This window comes from Epargyreus clarus, unplaced genomic scaffold, assembly GCF_041222505.1.
Source record: "Epargyreus clarus isolate Ecla_fem2 unplaced genomic scaffold, WU_Ecla_fem_2.2 ptg000013l, whole genome shotgun sequence".
In the NCBI taxonomy this organism is placed as follows: Eukaryota; Metazoa; Arthropoda; class Insecta; order Lepidoptera; family Hesperiidae; genus Epargyreus; species Epargyreus clarus.
The window spans coordinates 1,040,933-1,055,242 of record NW_027332221.1 but is presented as its reverse complement, the minus strand read 5'-3'; the positions used below and the strand labels follow the sequence as shown (position 1 = coordinate 1,055,242).

The window sequence follows — 14,310 nt, the reverse complement described above, 5'->3', positions numbered from 1 at the left end:
ACGGCCGATCCTTCTTGTTCCGCGATGATTATGCGGGGAGGCGGGAAGGCTGGACGCGACGGACGCGCGGCGGGTGTCGACGGTGTCGCTCGCGTCGGCGTCGGCGTCGGTGTGGATGGTCCTGGGCGCTTGGATTCCTGCTCGCGGGGCCCGGCTGGGCGCGGCGGAGCGGGGCTCGTTGGACGCGAGGGTCCCGGCGACCGCGGCGTGGATGGGGGAGCGCGCTGCACACCAGTGAGCGTCTCCGCTGATCCACGAACAGGCGGCGCAGGGACCCCCGGCGCCGAAGGTGGGAAGCGGCTGCTGCTTGCGCGGCTGGTGGTGCTCGCGGTCTCGCTCCGGCTGGTGCCGGGGCGACCGCTGGCACGCGACGAGTCGCGCTGCGGCGGGGTTGGTGCGGCTCTGCCGCGGGATTTTTCATTTTTGTGGGGCATCTCGCCCTCGCTGTGCTGGCGCCGCGTCCCGGGGGGCGCGGCGCGGATGCGGATTAGCTAGATGCTCCCCTCAAGCGATGTTAGCGCTGTCCCTTTCTCACCCGAATATTAAAAATATTCGGGTAGAGAAAGATTTTTCGGTTGGTGGCACACGTGCGAGCTGGATGCTGAGTGGCGAGTTGTGGCGATCCTGTACCACGCTCTACCAGCGCGTGGACTTAAATACTACTCGAGTGACAAACAGCATAAGAACTACCTCACATCACTTGTTTTGTTATAACAAGTGACTTGATTCACAATAAATTTAACTGTTAATAAAATAACATTATATTGAAAATATTGTTTTAAAAATACGAGAATAAGTATTTTAATATTATTATAATTTACATAATTTATTTGGTATGACTAACAAAGTGTTTTGAAGTACTACCGGAAATCGTTCATATTTTAATCTAAATATTAATTCCACATTGACAATCAAAATTGACATAATAAAAATTAATAATGAATTTTATGTTACTCCAAATAATTTATCTTACACAAATTATATTTGTTTTAATAAACAAGCGCGTTACAACACGCAAACATTCCTTACAAGTTTTCATAAATCGCCAAAAGAGGGCGCTACTAGTTGCAGGTTACTAGGATGCAAATTAAACTAAGTTTTGTTTATAAAACAATAAAATTGGAGTCATAATAATCTAATTGATTTTTACTTTGAAGGTTTGCAACAATATTAATTATTAAAAATAAATTACAAAATCAATGTTTTAAAATCAGTCGAAAGAATCAGTGCAATGTCTAAGAAACATTGAGGTTAGATCAATAACAGTATTGTAATTACGAATACGTCTGTCGTCTCAAAGTAGGTCTGGAGGTGGCGCTGCTGTGCTACAGTTAACATTGCCTCTGTGTTCGTTAATTCCAAAAAATAGTAAAAAGTGCAAAAAGTGAATAAAAACCATGAAAAGTTATCAGACTAAATACAGACTCTGCCAGTGAAATAATAGTTTGGTGCAAATAATCGAAGACAAGTGCAAAAACTGAAGTGAAATGTGTACCGTTACTTTCGTGACTTTTCTGCGGATAAATTACTGTTTGTGACGTGTTAACTAACAGTTTTACAAGAGACGATAATATAGTGCCCTTTTGCATAAAAACAAAGCAAATACAAGGACATATGTGTATGGACAATAAAAACATAACCTAAAAAAATTATAAAAACAAAAATTATAAAAATATTACTGGTCATTTATGCCAAGCTAGCGACATCTATCGACAAGCGGAAAGAATTACATAATAAGACCGAAGCAAACCTGCATACAACCAACAGCGCCATCTAGTGTCGAAGAGCGTTAAAACACGTTAAATGATAGACCATAACCATAGATCTGTAACGCCATCTATTGTCGAATGGCTATCGTATCCAAAACTACTTAATACTGCATTAACATTTTTTCTACAAGAGGGCACCACATGTATGTAAACAATAATTATAGAACTTTAACACCAAAAATGGATGAAATTATGGAAACTTTACGCTCAATCCGAAAAGAAATTGACGAACAACGAATTGCAATCAGGGAAAATGGTATAGAAGTAACAAATACTGTAACAGCGAATATTAACAGAATGTTAGACGATAAATTGTATTGCATTGAAAAAAAAATACGAAAACCTTAAAGAACATGTAGAAAAACAAGAGCAAAGGCTGAACATCTTAGAAAAACAGGCTAGAAATCGAAATATAGTATTCTTCGGCATCCAAGAACACGAATCTCCCTATTCCTACTCCAATATTGAAAAGGAACTTACCGACTTCATTGTTAAATATTTTGAGATTAATATGAACCCCAACGATATACAAGAATTTAGAAGAATAGGAAAGAAGTCTGAAAAGCCACGCCCCATTGTAGTGACATTTACAACTTTAGGCAAAAAAATTGAAATTTTCAAACAAAGGCGACGACTAAACAATACTAATTACTACATTACAGAAGACTACCCACAACACGTGTTACAGAAAAGAAGAGAGCTCCAGGATCAAGTAAAATTAGAAGAAGAGAAAGGAAATAAAGCCGTAATAAGATATGACAAGATAGTGATATTAAACAACAAAATAAAAACTACCACGAAACAATAAAAGACCTCTCTCTTCATCACCCCAAGAAACTCGGAGCTACTATAATGATTTACCCCAAAGAAAGCAAGGACACAAAAAGAATAAGCCCACATCATCACCTACCGCTCTCCACAGATCACCCAGTACTTCTGAAGGCATAGTCAGACCTGGATTATTCAATTTCCTTGTACAAAAAAACTCTACTAGCCATTCACAACAGCCGAAAACAACTCAATCAACAACTCAAAACGAATAGCATTCAGTGACCCCTCTCAACATAACGAAAATTACTGAATATGATAATAACATAAATCTTCCAAGCCGGCTGGTCAACGAGGAAGATTATGACCACCACCCTCCAAAGCCAAACACTACCATCTACCACAGCATCAAAAAGTCGACAAATAAAGTTTATATAGCAACCTACAATGTAAGAACGCTTTCTACGTATGAAAGATTAATAGAACTACAAAAAGCTCTAGAAGATATTAAATACGATGTCATTGGTTTATCGGAAATCAGACGATTGGGAAATAAAATTGAAGAATATGCGAACTTTATACTATATCATATAGGCCATACAGCAGGAAAATATGGAGTAGGTTTTTTGATAAAGAAATATTTAAAACAGTACATTGAAAGTTTTACTGGTATCACAGATCGAGTAGCACTTCTGAACCTCAACTTAGAAGGTTACAAGCTAAGCATTATTCAAGCATATGCTCCTACAGAGGCAGCAGATGACGAAGAAATTAATGAATTTTATAAACACATTGACAAGGCGATGGAGTCGTCATACAGTAACCTTATAATAATGGGGGACTTTAATGCGAAAATAGGACAACCAGCAAATGATGAACACCTAATAACAAAGCAATATGGATACGGCGAAAGAAACGAACGCGGCCAGAGACTAATAGATTTTGCTTTTGAAAATAAGCTTTCAGTCATAAATACCTATTTCAATAAAAAACCAAACCGCAGATGGACGTGGCGCTCGCCGAATGGTAAATATAAAAACGAAATTGATTATATACTGTCTAATAAACCAAGAATATTCTTAAATATAGAAACATTAAACATAAACTACTCATCGGACCATAGAATGGTCAGAGCTACAATATTATTAAAAGATTTAAAGAAGAGCCGTGCTGGGTTTAAAAGTAATTTGACGACCAGCCTGAAAACCGAAGAAGAAAGGGAAAATTATAGAACGAATTTAAAACACAATCTAACAAACTCACTAAATAGTAATCAATTGATAAACGTCCAAACATATTATGATAAATTAGCACATTCTATTAAATATAGTTTACAAAATGCAAGAGTAACGAGGAATATTACAACGAAACATAAATGCATATCTGAGCGAACCATGTCACTTCTAAATAGAAGACAAGAATTGCAAAGAACCAAAAACAAATCTCGGTCACAAAAAAAACGAACTAAGTGCTCTATATAAGTTAACAAGCAAATATATTAAATCTGATTACAAAAACCACAGAATAAAGACTATACAAAAATATCTTGAACAGGGAAAGAGTCTTAAAAAAGCTTTCAAAGAATTAAAAACAAATAAAACTTGGATCGAGGGCTTGAAACAATCGGGAGTCACATCGCACAACCGCAAAGATATTTTAAAAATTGCCACGGATTTTTATAAAAACCTATACAGCGATGAAAAACACCCAAAAACCACGCCTCTGACCGATGATCATTGTCAGGAGTACAATATTAAGGCTGTCGAAGAGATAGAGATTGTGCAAATGATAAAAAAATTAAGACTAGAAAAAAGCCCAGGTCCCGATAACATAACCAATGAAGCTTTAAAGATTGACTGACTTACTAGCTGCACCACTAACAAAATTATTTAATTTAATATTAAAAACAGGAAGAACACCTTCACAATGGTCAGAATCCAATATTATACTATTGTACAAAAAAGGGGACCCAAATGATATAAGTAACTATAGACCTATCAGTCTCCTGCCAACTCTATACAAGCTATTCTCTTCTATCATAGAGCAAAGAATAAGCAAAAACTTGGAAAAAAGACAACCTATAGAACAGGCAGGTTTTAGAAAAGGATTTTCGACTATCGACCATATTCACACCCTGGAACAAGTTATAGAGAAATATCAAGAACATCAAAGACCGCTCTACATAGCCTACATTGATTACAAGAAAGCTTTTAACACAATATCCCATGAAAGCATTTGGGAAGCTCTGGAAGCTCAAGAAGTAGAAAAGGAATACATACAAGTCATAAAATGCATATATAATACATGCTCAAGTAGAGTCAAACTAGAATCAATTGGCCCCAGTTTTCATATAGAGAGAGGCTTGAGGCAGGGAGACCCAATCTCGCCAAAAATTTTTATTACCGTATTGGAGTTCGTTATAAACAAATTAGACTGGGAGAGGTACGGATTAAACATTAAAGGAAAGCACCTAAGTCATCTAAGGTTCGCAGATGATCTCGTACTGTTATCGGAGAGTAGTGACAGCTTACAATACATGATAGAATCTCTCTACAGAGCTAGCAGACAAATAGGCCTGGAAATCAACTTAGCAAAAACAAAAGTCATGACAAATAGAGCGAAGAGAGTCATCACAATAAATAACTAACCAATACAATATGTGGAACGATACATCTACCTCGGAAAACAAGTAGGATTCAACAATAATACCAATGAGCTAGAGGTAGAGCGAAGATCAAACATCACTTGGAACAAGTTCTGGAGTTATAAAGAAATCTTAAAAAGCAATATACCAGTAACGTTGAAAAAGAAAATTATGGACTCATGCATTCTCCCCTGTCTAACTTACGCATGCCAAACATGGAAATTTACTAGAAATATTAAAAATAAAATAATAAAGTGCCAAAGAGGTATGGAGCGTAGTATGCTAAAAATTAAGAAAATACATAAAATAAGACATTCAAAAATAAGACACGTAACAAAGGCTATAGACGCGTTAAGTTACGCACAAAAGTTAAAACTGAGATGGGCTGGACATGTAGCACGTTTGGAAGATAAAAGGTGGACACTGTGGGCGACTACATGGAATGGTCCTTCAGGCAAGCGCCGCGTAGGTAGACCTTATACACGATGGGAAGATGACATTAAAAAGATCGCAGGACAGAACTGGGTTACAATGGCTAAAAATCGGGAAAAATGGAAAGTTTTGGAGGAGGCCTTCACCTGAGGGGGGTCCATGCAATAATTAAATTAATAAAAATGTCAATATTATATAATAAAATAATGTATAATTCAATAATAATAATCAATTAAATAAATTGTCTGAATGATAATAATGTAATTATGTAAATATAATTTAGCAGTTCATATTATTACGTCAAGATAATTAATAATATAAGTAAAAAAAATGTAATAATTTCAATTTAATAATTTAATTTAATTGAATACATAAAAAATTGTAAAACTGTAAATTGTAAAAATGTAATGAGCATGGAATAAAAGGCTTTTTTATTTTTATTTTATAATTACGAATAATTATTTTAAACATTAAATGTTATAATATAAACATAAGATACTGATTTGCGCCCATACGGCCATACTGATTCCAGCGCGTCCCTTGCGCTGTTTTACATTACAACATAATATCAAACAAACAAAAACATTACAACATAATATTTTCTTTCTTTCTTCTTTCTTCTTTCTTCTGATATCATAAAAAAAGGCGTCACTCATCACGAGTTCTAGCCAACAATAAGGCATCACCCATCCTGGGATCTAGCCAACAAACAAGGCATCACCCATGCTGGGTTCTAGCCAACAAGACCAGGATCATGGATACGCATGGTGGCCAGCCAGCGTTTTAGGAAGGATATTTGGATAGGATTATAATATTTAACAAGAACACACGTGAACGCACATACATAAAATAATCATGAAAACCAGTTATATCAACACAATGCCTTTACAGTTTCAAAGTTCTCATTTACAAGATCATCCGCCCATACGCATCTTTTTTTTTTTTTTTTTAAAGAAAATAATTTGTTACAAAAAATAGAAATGAAGGTTCGGCGGTCCAAATTGTGGCGTTGTGGCACCCATGGACCACGCGCGCTCCCCGACCACTCACTTGCAGCAGGTATCGACAAACCGCCCCTGATGTCTCTCCAGCTAGTGCCATCTCTTACTTAGCGCACTCGAACCAACCCTCCACTGGCCATCCGCGGCATGGCCATCGTGACAAGTCAAACGTCCTCGTGTGCTGTTCCTGTAAGGCAGAAAAACAAACTGCGAATATTAGAATTTCCGCTCGGCCAATCCTGATTAACTTGTATTAAGGTTATTCACCACGCTAAAACTAAAAGACTAATGATGAATAGTTTATTTCAACCGTACTCAATTTCGACCTCTTTTACATTACTATCACTTTTCTAATTAAACAAAATTTTACACAAAATCGATCGGTCGTATTGTCTTTATAAGATTCAACATTTTCTACAACACCATTTAAACAAAAGAATTAGTCCCTTAACATTAAACTCAAACGCGTAAAATAAATTCTAACGAATTATTATTATATATACCTTTTTTGTTTTATAAACTCAAGAGCTTAGCTGACCAATTCCTTCTAATTACTAAAATTACTTAGACCAAACATCAAATAATTCGAGACATTTAAGCACTACATGTGATCGATGGATACGCATAGCCCAGTAACCTCCTGTTACTTTTCATTGACGCAAATCCACTCACATGAATACACATAGTTTCTACTGTTAACTTCCGCCATAGCTGCCTGCCCACCGCATACTACGGCTACACGACAACCTCTGTACAGTCCGATCAACATGTTTACTCAAGTTCTCAAGTCATTATTGTTACTACTTTAAATGAATGTAGTCAGCTTAGCACCAATTACCCCGTAATATACCCTATTTGTATGTAGAAAAATAAAATGACAGAATCTGGAAGTTCATAAAGGACCCAAAATTTAAATGTTCTAACCTAAATCACCTTCACCTTGCTCAATACAACACACCGTTAATTTCAAACACGAGCGCCACTGAACGCTACGGTATCGTATCTTCGCTGAACCCATATCACAAACACATCTATTGAGCCTTTACCAAAGACAACTCTATTCGCTTCATCAGAAAAAGAAACGAGGGACCTAATGAATCGGCTTGAGAGTACAAGCTTGGACTTTGGCCTTTTGATAAACAGGAGCAAAACTAAAATTATGATGATCGACTGTTCTGAGTCACTACAATGAACAAATCTGCTCAGCGACTTCGAAATCGTCAAGGAATTTCAATACCTGGGATCAGTCATTAATGATAAAGGAAACTGCGAAACTGAGATACGACACGGCATCGGTATGGCTAAAACGGCAATGAACCAACTTACCAGGGTCTGGAAGGACGGGAATATTACTAAGCGTACAAAAGTTCACTTAGTTCGTACGCTCGTCTTTTCCATATTCCTCTACGCATCGGAATCTTGGATGCTGAAAGTAGCAGACAGACAAAGAGTGGACGCATTTGAGATGTGGAGCTGGCGGCGAATGCTAAGAATCCCGTGGACAGCCTTCCGGACCAACGCATCCATCTTAAAAGAATTACACCTAGAGCATTCCCAACGTCTCTCCAGCCTGTGCCTTCACCGCATACTTAAATACTTCGGTCATATAGCCCGAAGAAATAATGACAACCTAGAAAAGCTACTGGTGACAGGCAAGGTGGAGGGCAAAGACCCAGAGGACACAGCCCAAAACGATGGTCAGACCAGGTATCGGACCATCTAAAGATACCGGTTAGCGAGGCGATACACCAGGCCACTAATCGCAATCTCTGGAAAGACGCTATAAAGCAAAGAAGTCACGATCCTCAGCATTGAGGGACCGACTATAGAGAGAGAGAGAGAGAGAATCTCCATTGAGCAACGTGTAGACTTAAAATTGCATTAATACGACAACCTTCAGAAATTTTTCACAAGAAATAATGAGTGTACCCGCAAAATCGTAAAATTCGTAATTCGTAAGTAAATTCTTTCCAAACAGTGGTCAAATACTGGTAGCCAAATTATTAATAAACCGTCAAGTACCTCAATTTTTAACACGCTTTTATTAGCTTGGGTTGTACGTTTGTATGTATGTATGTACTAACAGTAACGGAATCTTTGAGCCCGATTTCTATCCACTTTGAACGTCCAGTTTAATTAAAAATTTTGAAGTATTATCAAAAACCACGAATACACGATTTTAACATTCTTGTACCATTGTCCTTATCAATATCCTCAGGATTAACGATTTTCGAGGCGAGAGAAAGCGCCTTATGGAGCGTTCAGGGAAAGTTACTAGATCGATTTTAAGCTTTGGAAAATAATAATTTTATTTCCCTATAACTCAAATGTACTGAAACATATCTATAATGCCATCTTGTAGAATGATTTTTTTTTTAGGATTCCGTACTCAAAGGATAAAAGGATAAAACGAAACCCTCTGCTGTCTGTTCGTGAGTCACAGGGCTTTATCTCTTAAACCGTAATAGATAGAAACTTGATTTTTTTTTTACAGACTGTTCATAATGATGGTCGCTATAACAACAAATACTACGAGGGGTGCTTTTCGAAAATTGATAAGTGGAGCACTCCACGCTTTTTTTTTTACAATTATACAATTTACTGTTCCTTAATTGATTCCTAGATTGAAAATTATTTTCTACTTTTTAGTTGAGTTTATCATAAAAGCGTGTTTTTTAGTTTTTTGAACTATATTTATTAAAGTATAAAGTCACTTACCGAAAAGGCTCTTACTAACTCACCGCCTTGGTTTTACCAGAGTGAAAAAGTATCCTGCCTTATAGCGACCCGTAACATTGGCCCCTTTACGGTACGTTCGCGGTCAACACAAGTCCAGTGTCGTTGTAATACCACCAATAAGCAGCTATAGTAGATTCTTAGCCTGTGGACACTCAAACATTAGGTGAACATTATAAAATTACAAGATAGAAATAAATTAAAACAATAGACCACCCAAGTGGTTATAAGTATCAAAATGACAACGTGTCGCCCGTATGAAATAAACTGTCATACTACACCAGGGTCCACCCCAAAATTACACTGCTCCATACGTTCAGTCCCGCCATAATCAAAGCATCCAACGGCTGTCAAACGCTTTACCACGGCATGGCTTCCTAAGGCTTCGTTCAAAGCAATCCCAGGAAAATCACCAAACACGCGCGCCAAATGTGCGCGCCATTGCCCCGAACCAATAAACGTCACCATTGATCTCCATCATGACCATGTGGACACGTAGGTCCATCCAACCGCTGCTGTCGGCGATATCCCAATACCGCACTTTATTAATAAACTGAACGAAACGACTTTAATATGAGAATCACTTTTATTCACTTTTATTTACAATTCGAGCAGAGTAACGGCTTACACGACTGATTAAATGCGAATGTACCACGCTCTACCAGCGCGTGGACTTAAATACTACTCGAGTGACAAACAGCATAAGAACTACCTCACATCACTTGTTTTGTTATAACAAGTGACGTGATTCACAATAAATTTAACTGTTAATAAAATAACATTATATTGAAAATATTGTTTTAAAAATACGAGAATAAGTATTTTAATATTATTATAATTTACATAATTTATTTGGTATGACTAACAAAGTGTTTTGAAGTACTACCGGAAATCGTTCATATTTTAATCTAAATATTAATTCCACATTGACAATCAAAATTGACATAATAAAAATTAATAATGAATTTTATGTTACTCCAAATAATTTATCTTACACAAATTATATTTGTTTTAATAAACAAGCGCGTTACAACACGCAAACATTCCTTACAAGTTTTCATAAATCGCCAAAAGAGGGCGCTACTAGTTGCAGGTTACTAGGATGCAAATTAAACTAAGTTTTGTTTATAAAACAATAAAATTGGAGTCATAATAATCTAATTGATTTTTACTTTGAAGGTTTGCAACAATATTAATTATTAAAAATAAATTACAAAATCAATGTTTTAAAATCAGTCGAAAGAATCAGTGCAATGTCTAAGAAACATTGAGGTTAGATCAATAACAGTATTGTAATTACGAATAATTATTTTAAACATTAAATATTATAATATAAACGTAAGATACAGATTTACACCCATAAATAATTATTTTAAACATTAAATGTTATAATATAAACATAAGATACTGATTTGCGCCCATATATACAACTCGAAGCTTTCAGCGTGTAACAATGACCTTCCAAAACCTCAACTACCGTAAATTGACCTATCAATTTCGGATCTAATTTTGTTAGATTTCTTTCTCAATTTTAATCAAAAATAGTTCACTAATGTTAAATTTCACTATTTTAGCTTTACTTTTATCAAACCTAGAATTTTCATAGATAGCACATACTTCAAATTTAAATCTAATTTATTCAAAATTGATTCACATACTTAGAACACTTATTGAAAGTCAACAAACTACCACCGCTTCGGAAGGGGTTTCGCTATGGAGAAGAAACGGCGCAAGAAACTCCATACGTGTGCAAATTTGTATCTTTTTAAAAAGAAAATATTTTTTGGAAAAAATAGAAAAAAGGTACGGCGGTTCAAATTGTGGCGTTGTGGCACACAAGTACTACGTGCCTGACCGACTTCGTTCACTCACTTTTAGTAGGTATCTGTAAACACACTTCATTAAAATGTTAGAACACGGTCAATAATTGTTAAGTATTCGCTATGAATCCTATTTGGAGAAACGCAAAAGTTCACTGTTGGTGTCCACTGAACTCGTCCATTCGTCAGTTATACAGTTTCAGAGCAGAATAAGGAAAAAGCTAAAACCCGACAACTTTTTTTTTTCTTATTTTCGAAATGTGTTATTACTGGTAACCCCAGCGGCCTTTCTGGCTTCACTGCGTGGAGAAGACTATGGGCTGAAAGGAAGGTACAGTTTTAGTCATCGTTGCCGGTTTCCTAGAACGTCCACCTTCGCTAGAGGGTAGAACAGACTTCGTGTCGCCCGCGTATATAGGCGGTCGCGCAGACTATACTCAAACGTCATCTCCGACAAACCGCTTTTGATGTCTCCAGCTAGTGCCATCTCTTATGTCTTATGGCTAAAGCGTACTTAAACTAACTCTCCATTGGTCATCTCCACCACGTCCATCACATCACAAGTCACACGTCCTCGTGTGCTGTTCCTATGAGGCAGAAAAACATTAAAATTTCCGCTCGGCCAAGCTTGATTAACTCGTATTAATGTTATCCGCCACGCTAAAAACTAAAAGACTAATGATAAATAGTTAACTCAAATAACATGAATCTCTCAACGCACAATACAACCGTACTCAGCTTCGATGACATTACCTCTTTTACGTTACTACCACTTCTCTTACCAAACAAAATTTTACAAAAAACCGATCGGTCGCATTGTCGTCATAGGATTCCACATTTTCTCAAATACTATTTAAACAAAAGAATTAGTCCCTTAACATTAAACTCAAACGCGTAAAATAAATTCCAACGAATTATTATTGTTCTTTCTTTTTTTTTTATTAAACTCATGACCTTTCTGCCCAAACTCTGGAAGCTCATTAATAATATTAAAACCCAATTTTTAAATGTTCTAATCTAAATCACTACCTTGTGTTAGGGTCAATATATTAGGATTCAATTAAGATATGAATTTTAACGAATTTAGAATATATTTTATAATTTATTTATTATGCAAATTGATTTTAATAATTTTGTTTAACATTTCCGAACGAAGTTTCTCGGGCGGTGTCTTGGCGGGTGACAGGTCGCGCTCGGAGGTAGTTGAAAAAGAGTGCCGTGCAATTGTTTCTAGTGAAGTTTATAAGAATAAAATAGCTAGTTAATTTGGAGTTATCGTTTTAATCCACACTTTAAACAATACAACTATTGGAGGGAAGGATATCTTACAATTCAGAAGTGGGATCTGGACTGTTATTAACATAACAATGGAAGATGAAGTACGACATCGTAGTAGGGATTCAAACCGTCGAAGACTAGACACTCCAGTTCATACCGAACGGGTTGCGACGTCTAGAAGTCGAAGCCGATTGCGAGGTCGAGATCGAAGCGAGAGCCGACGACGGATGAACAGCCCTACCCGCAGCCATCGTGAACATCGAGACGTGGAACAAGGCCTCGAACGGGTGAAGATGTTGGAGAGGGAGCTTCTGCAAGAGCGTCAACGACTTTTGGTTGCTGAAGGACATCAGTGCTCTCCACAGCGGCCGCATAGCGAGTACCAGCATCGGAGCAGCAGCCATCACAGCGGGCGACGCAGCGTGTCACGTCGAGCGGACCAGCAACGAGGCGGCAGCAGTCGCTACCACGAGATGCCCACCTACCCCCAGCCAGAGCGACAAGGGCGTTCTGCAACGCAAGTCGACGCGGGAGCAAGCATAAGGTCACGTAGTCCTTCTATTTCTAGAAAAACTTTAGTTGACTTTCTTAATAGTCTTAAGGACGGTCTGCCGTCCCGAACGCACACTCAAACGGCACTATCGTTACCAAAAATCGATAACATGAATATATTACCAAATTTTGACCCATCTACGAAAAACCAACGTGTAGATGTTTGGTTAAAGAAAGTAAACGAGTGTGCATTAGTGTATGGTTGGGACGACAGAACTACGACACATTTTGCTATGCAGAAACTTCAGGGGCTGGCCAGGATTTGGTATGAAGGCCTAAATTCTGTACTTTTTAGTTGGAGTGAGTGGCAGGAAAAGCTTATAAATGCCTTCCCATGCGAACAAAATTATGGCCAGGCCCTGGAGGAGATGCTTAGAAGGAGAAGCAAAATCAATGAACCTATTGAAGTATATTTCTACGAAAAATTAGCACTTCTCAGTCAATGCGATATTGTCGGTAAGCGAGCAGTAGACTGTATAATTCATGGAATTAACGATCGAAATTTGAAATCCGGTGCTCTAGCATTACGTTGTCTACATCCTGACCAACTTCTTCAATTTTTAATAAGCAGTAAAGACTGTAATCAGTTTGTAGATCGCAATTCATTCCGAAACAAAAATGATAACAATTTTAATGATAGTCGTCATCGTCAAACATCAACTATTGGATCTGGTCAAACATCAACTATAAAATCTGGTCAAACAATAGGTTGTTACAATTGTAGGGAAAGGGGTCATAGCTTTTTACATTGTCCTAAACCTCTCCTAAAATGTACACATTGCAATAAGGTTGGACACACAACTGATAAATGCTTTAGCAAAACAGAAAATAAAATAACTGAAGCAAATAATAATATTTCAAAGACTCTGTGCATTGATTCCGTAGATGTCAGTATGAAACATAACCAAAGTTGAAAGTTCGTTAAAGACGTGAGGGTAAACGGTAAACCACTGGAAGCCTTTATAGATTTAGGAAGTGATATCACACTGATTAGGGACTCCAGTATACAATATTTAGGATTGACACATAATAATATATGTTCACTAATAAAGGGTTTTGGCAATGGTGTAGTACAGTCACTGGGAAAAATTGTTACGGAAATTAGTGTTGATGGAGTGGTCGCTACAGTCATTTGTAAGGTCGTTAGCGATAGTTTGCTAGAAAAACCCCTCTTGATTGGTCAGACGTATACAGAACAACCACACATTATTGTTTATAAGGATAAGGTACGGTTCCAGTTTCTCGATATAGGCAGTGAGATGCCCTGTCCTGATATAGAATTAAAGAGACGAAACTATATATCGCATTAG

The 14,310-nt window shown here is 37.3% G+C and overlaps 2 pseudogenes; both read left to right on the top strand.

Moving 5' to 3' along the window:
* Positions 1–1,314: 1,314 nt before the first annotated feature.
* Positions 1,315–5,876, top strand: LOC140746642 (uncharacterized; annotated as a pseudogene).
* Positions 5,877–12,537: 6,661 nt separating this feature from the next.
* On the top strand, positions 12,538–14,310 carry LOC140746603 (uncharacterized; annotated as a pseudogene).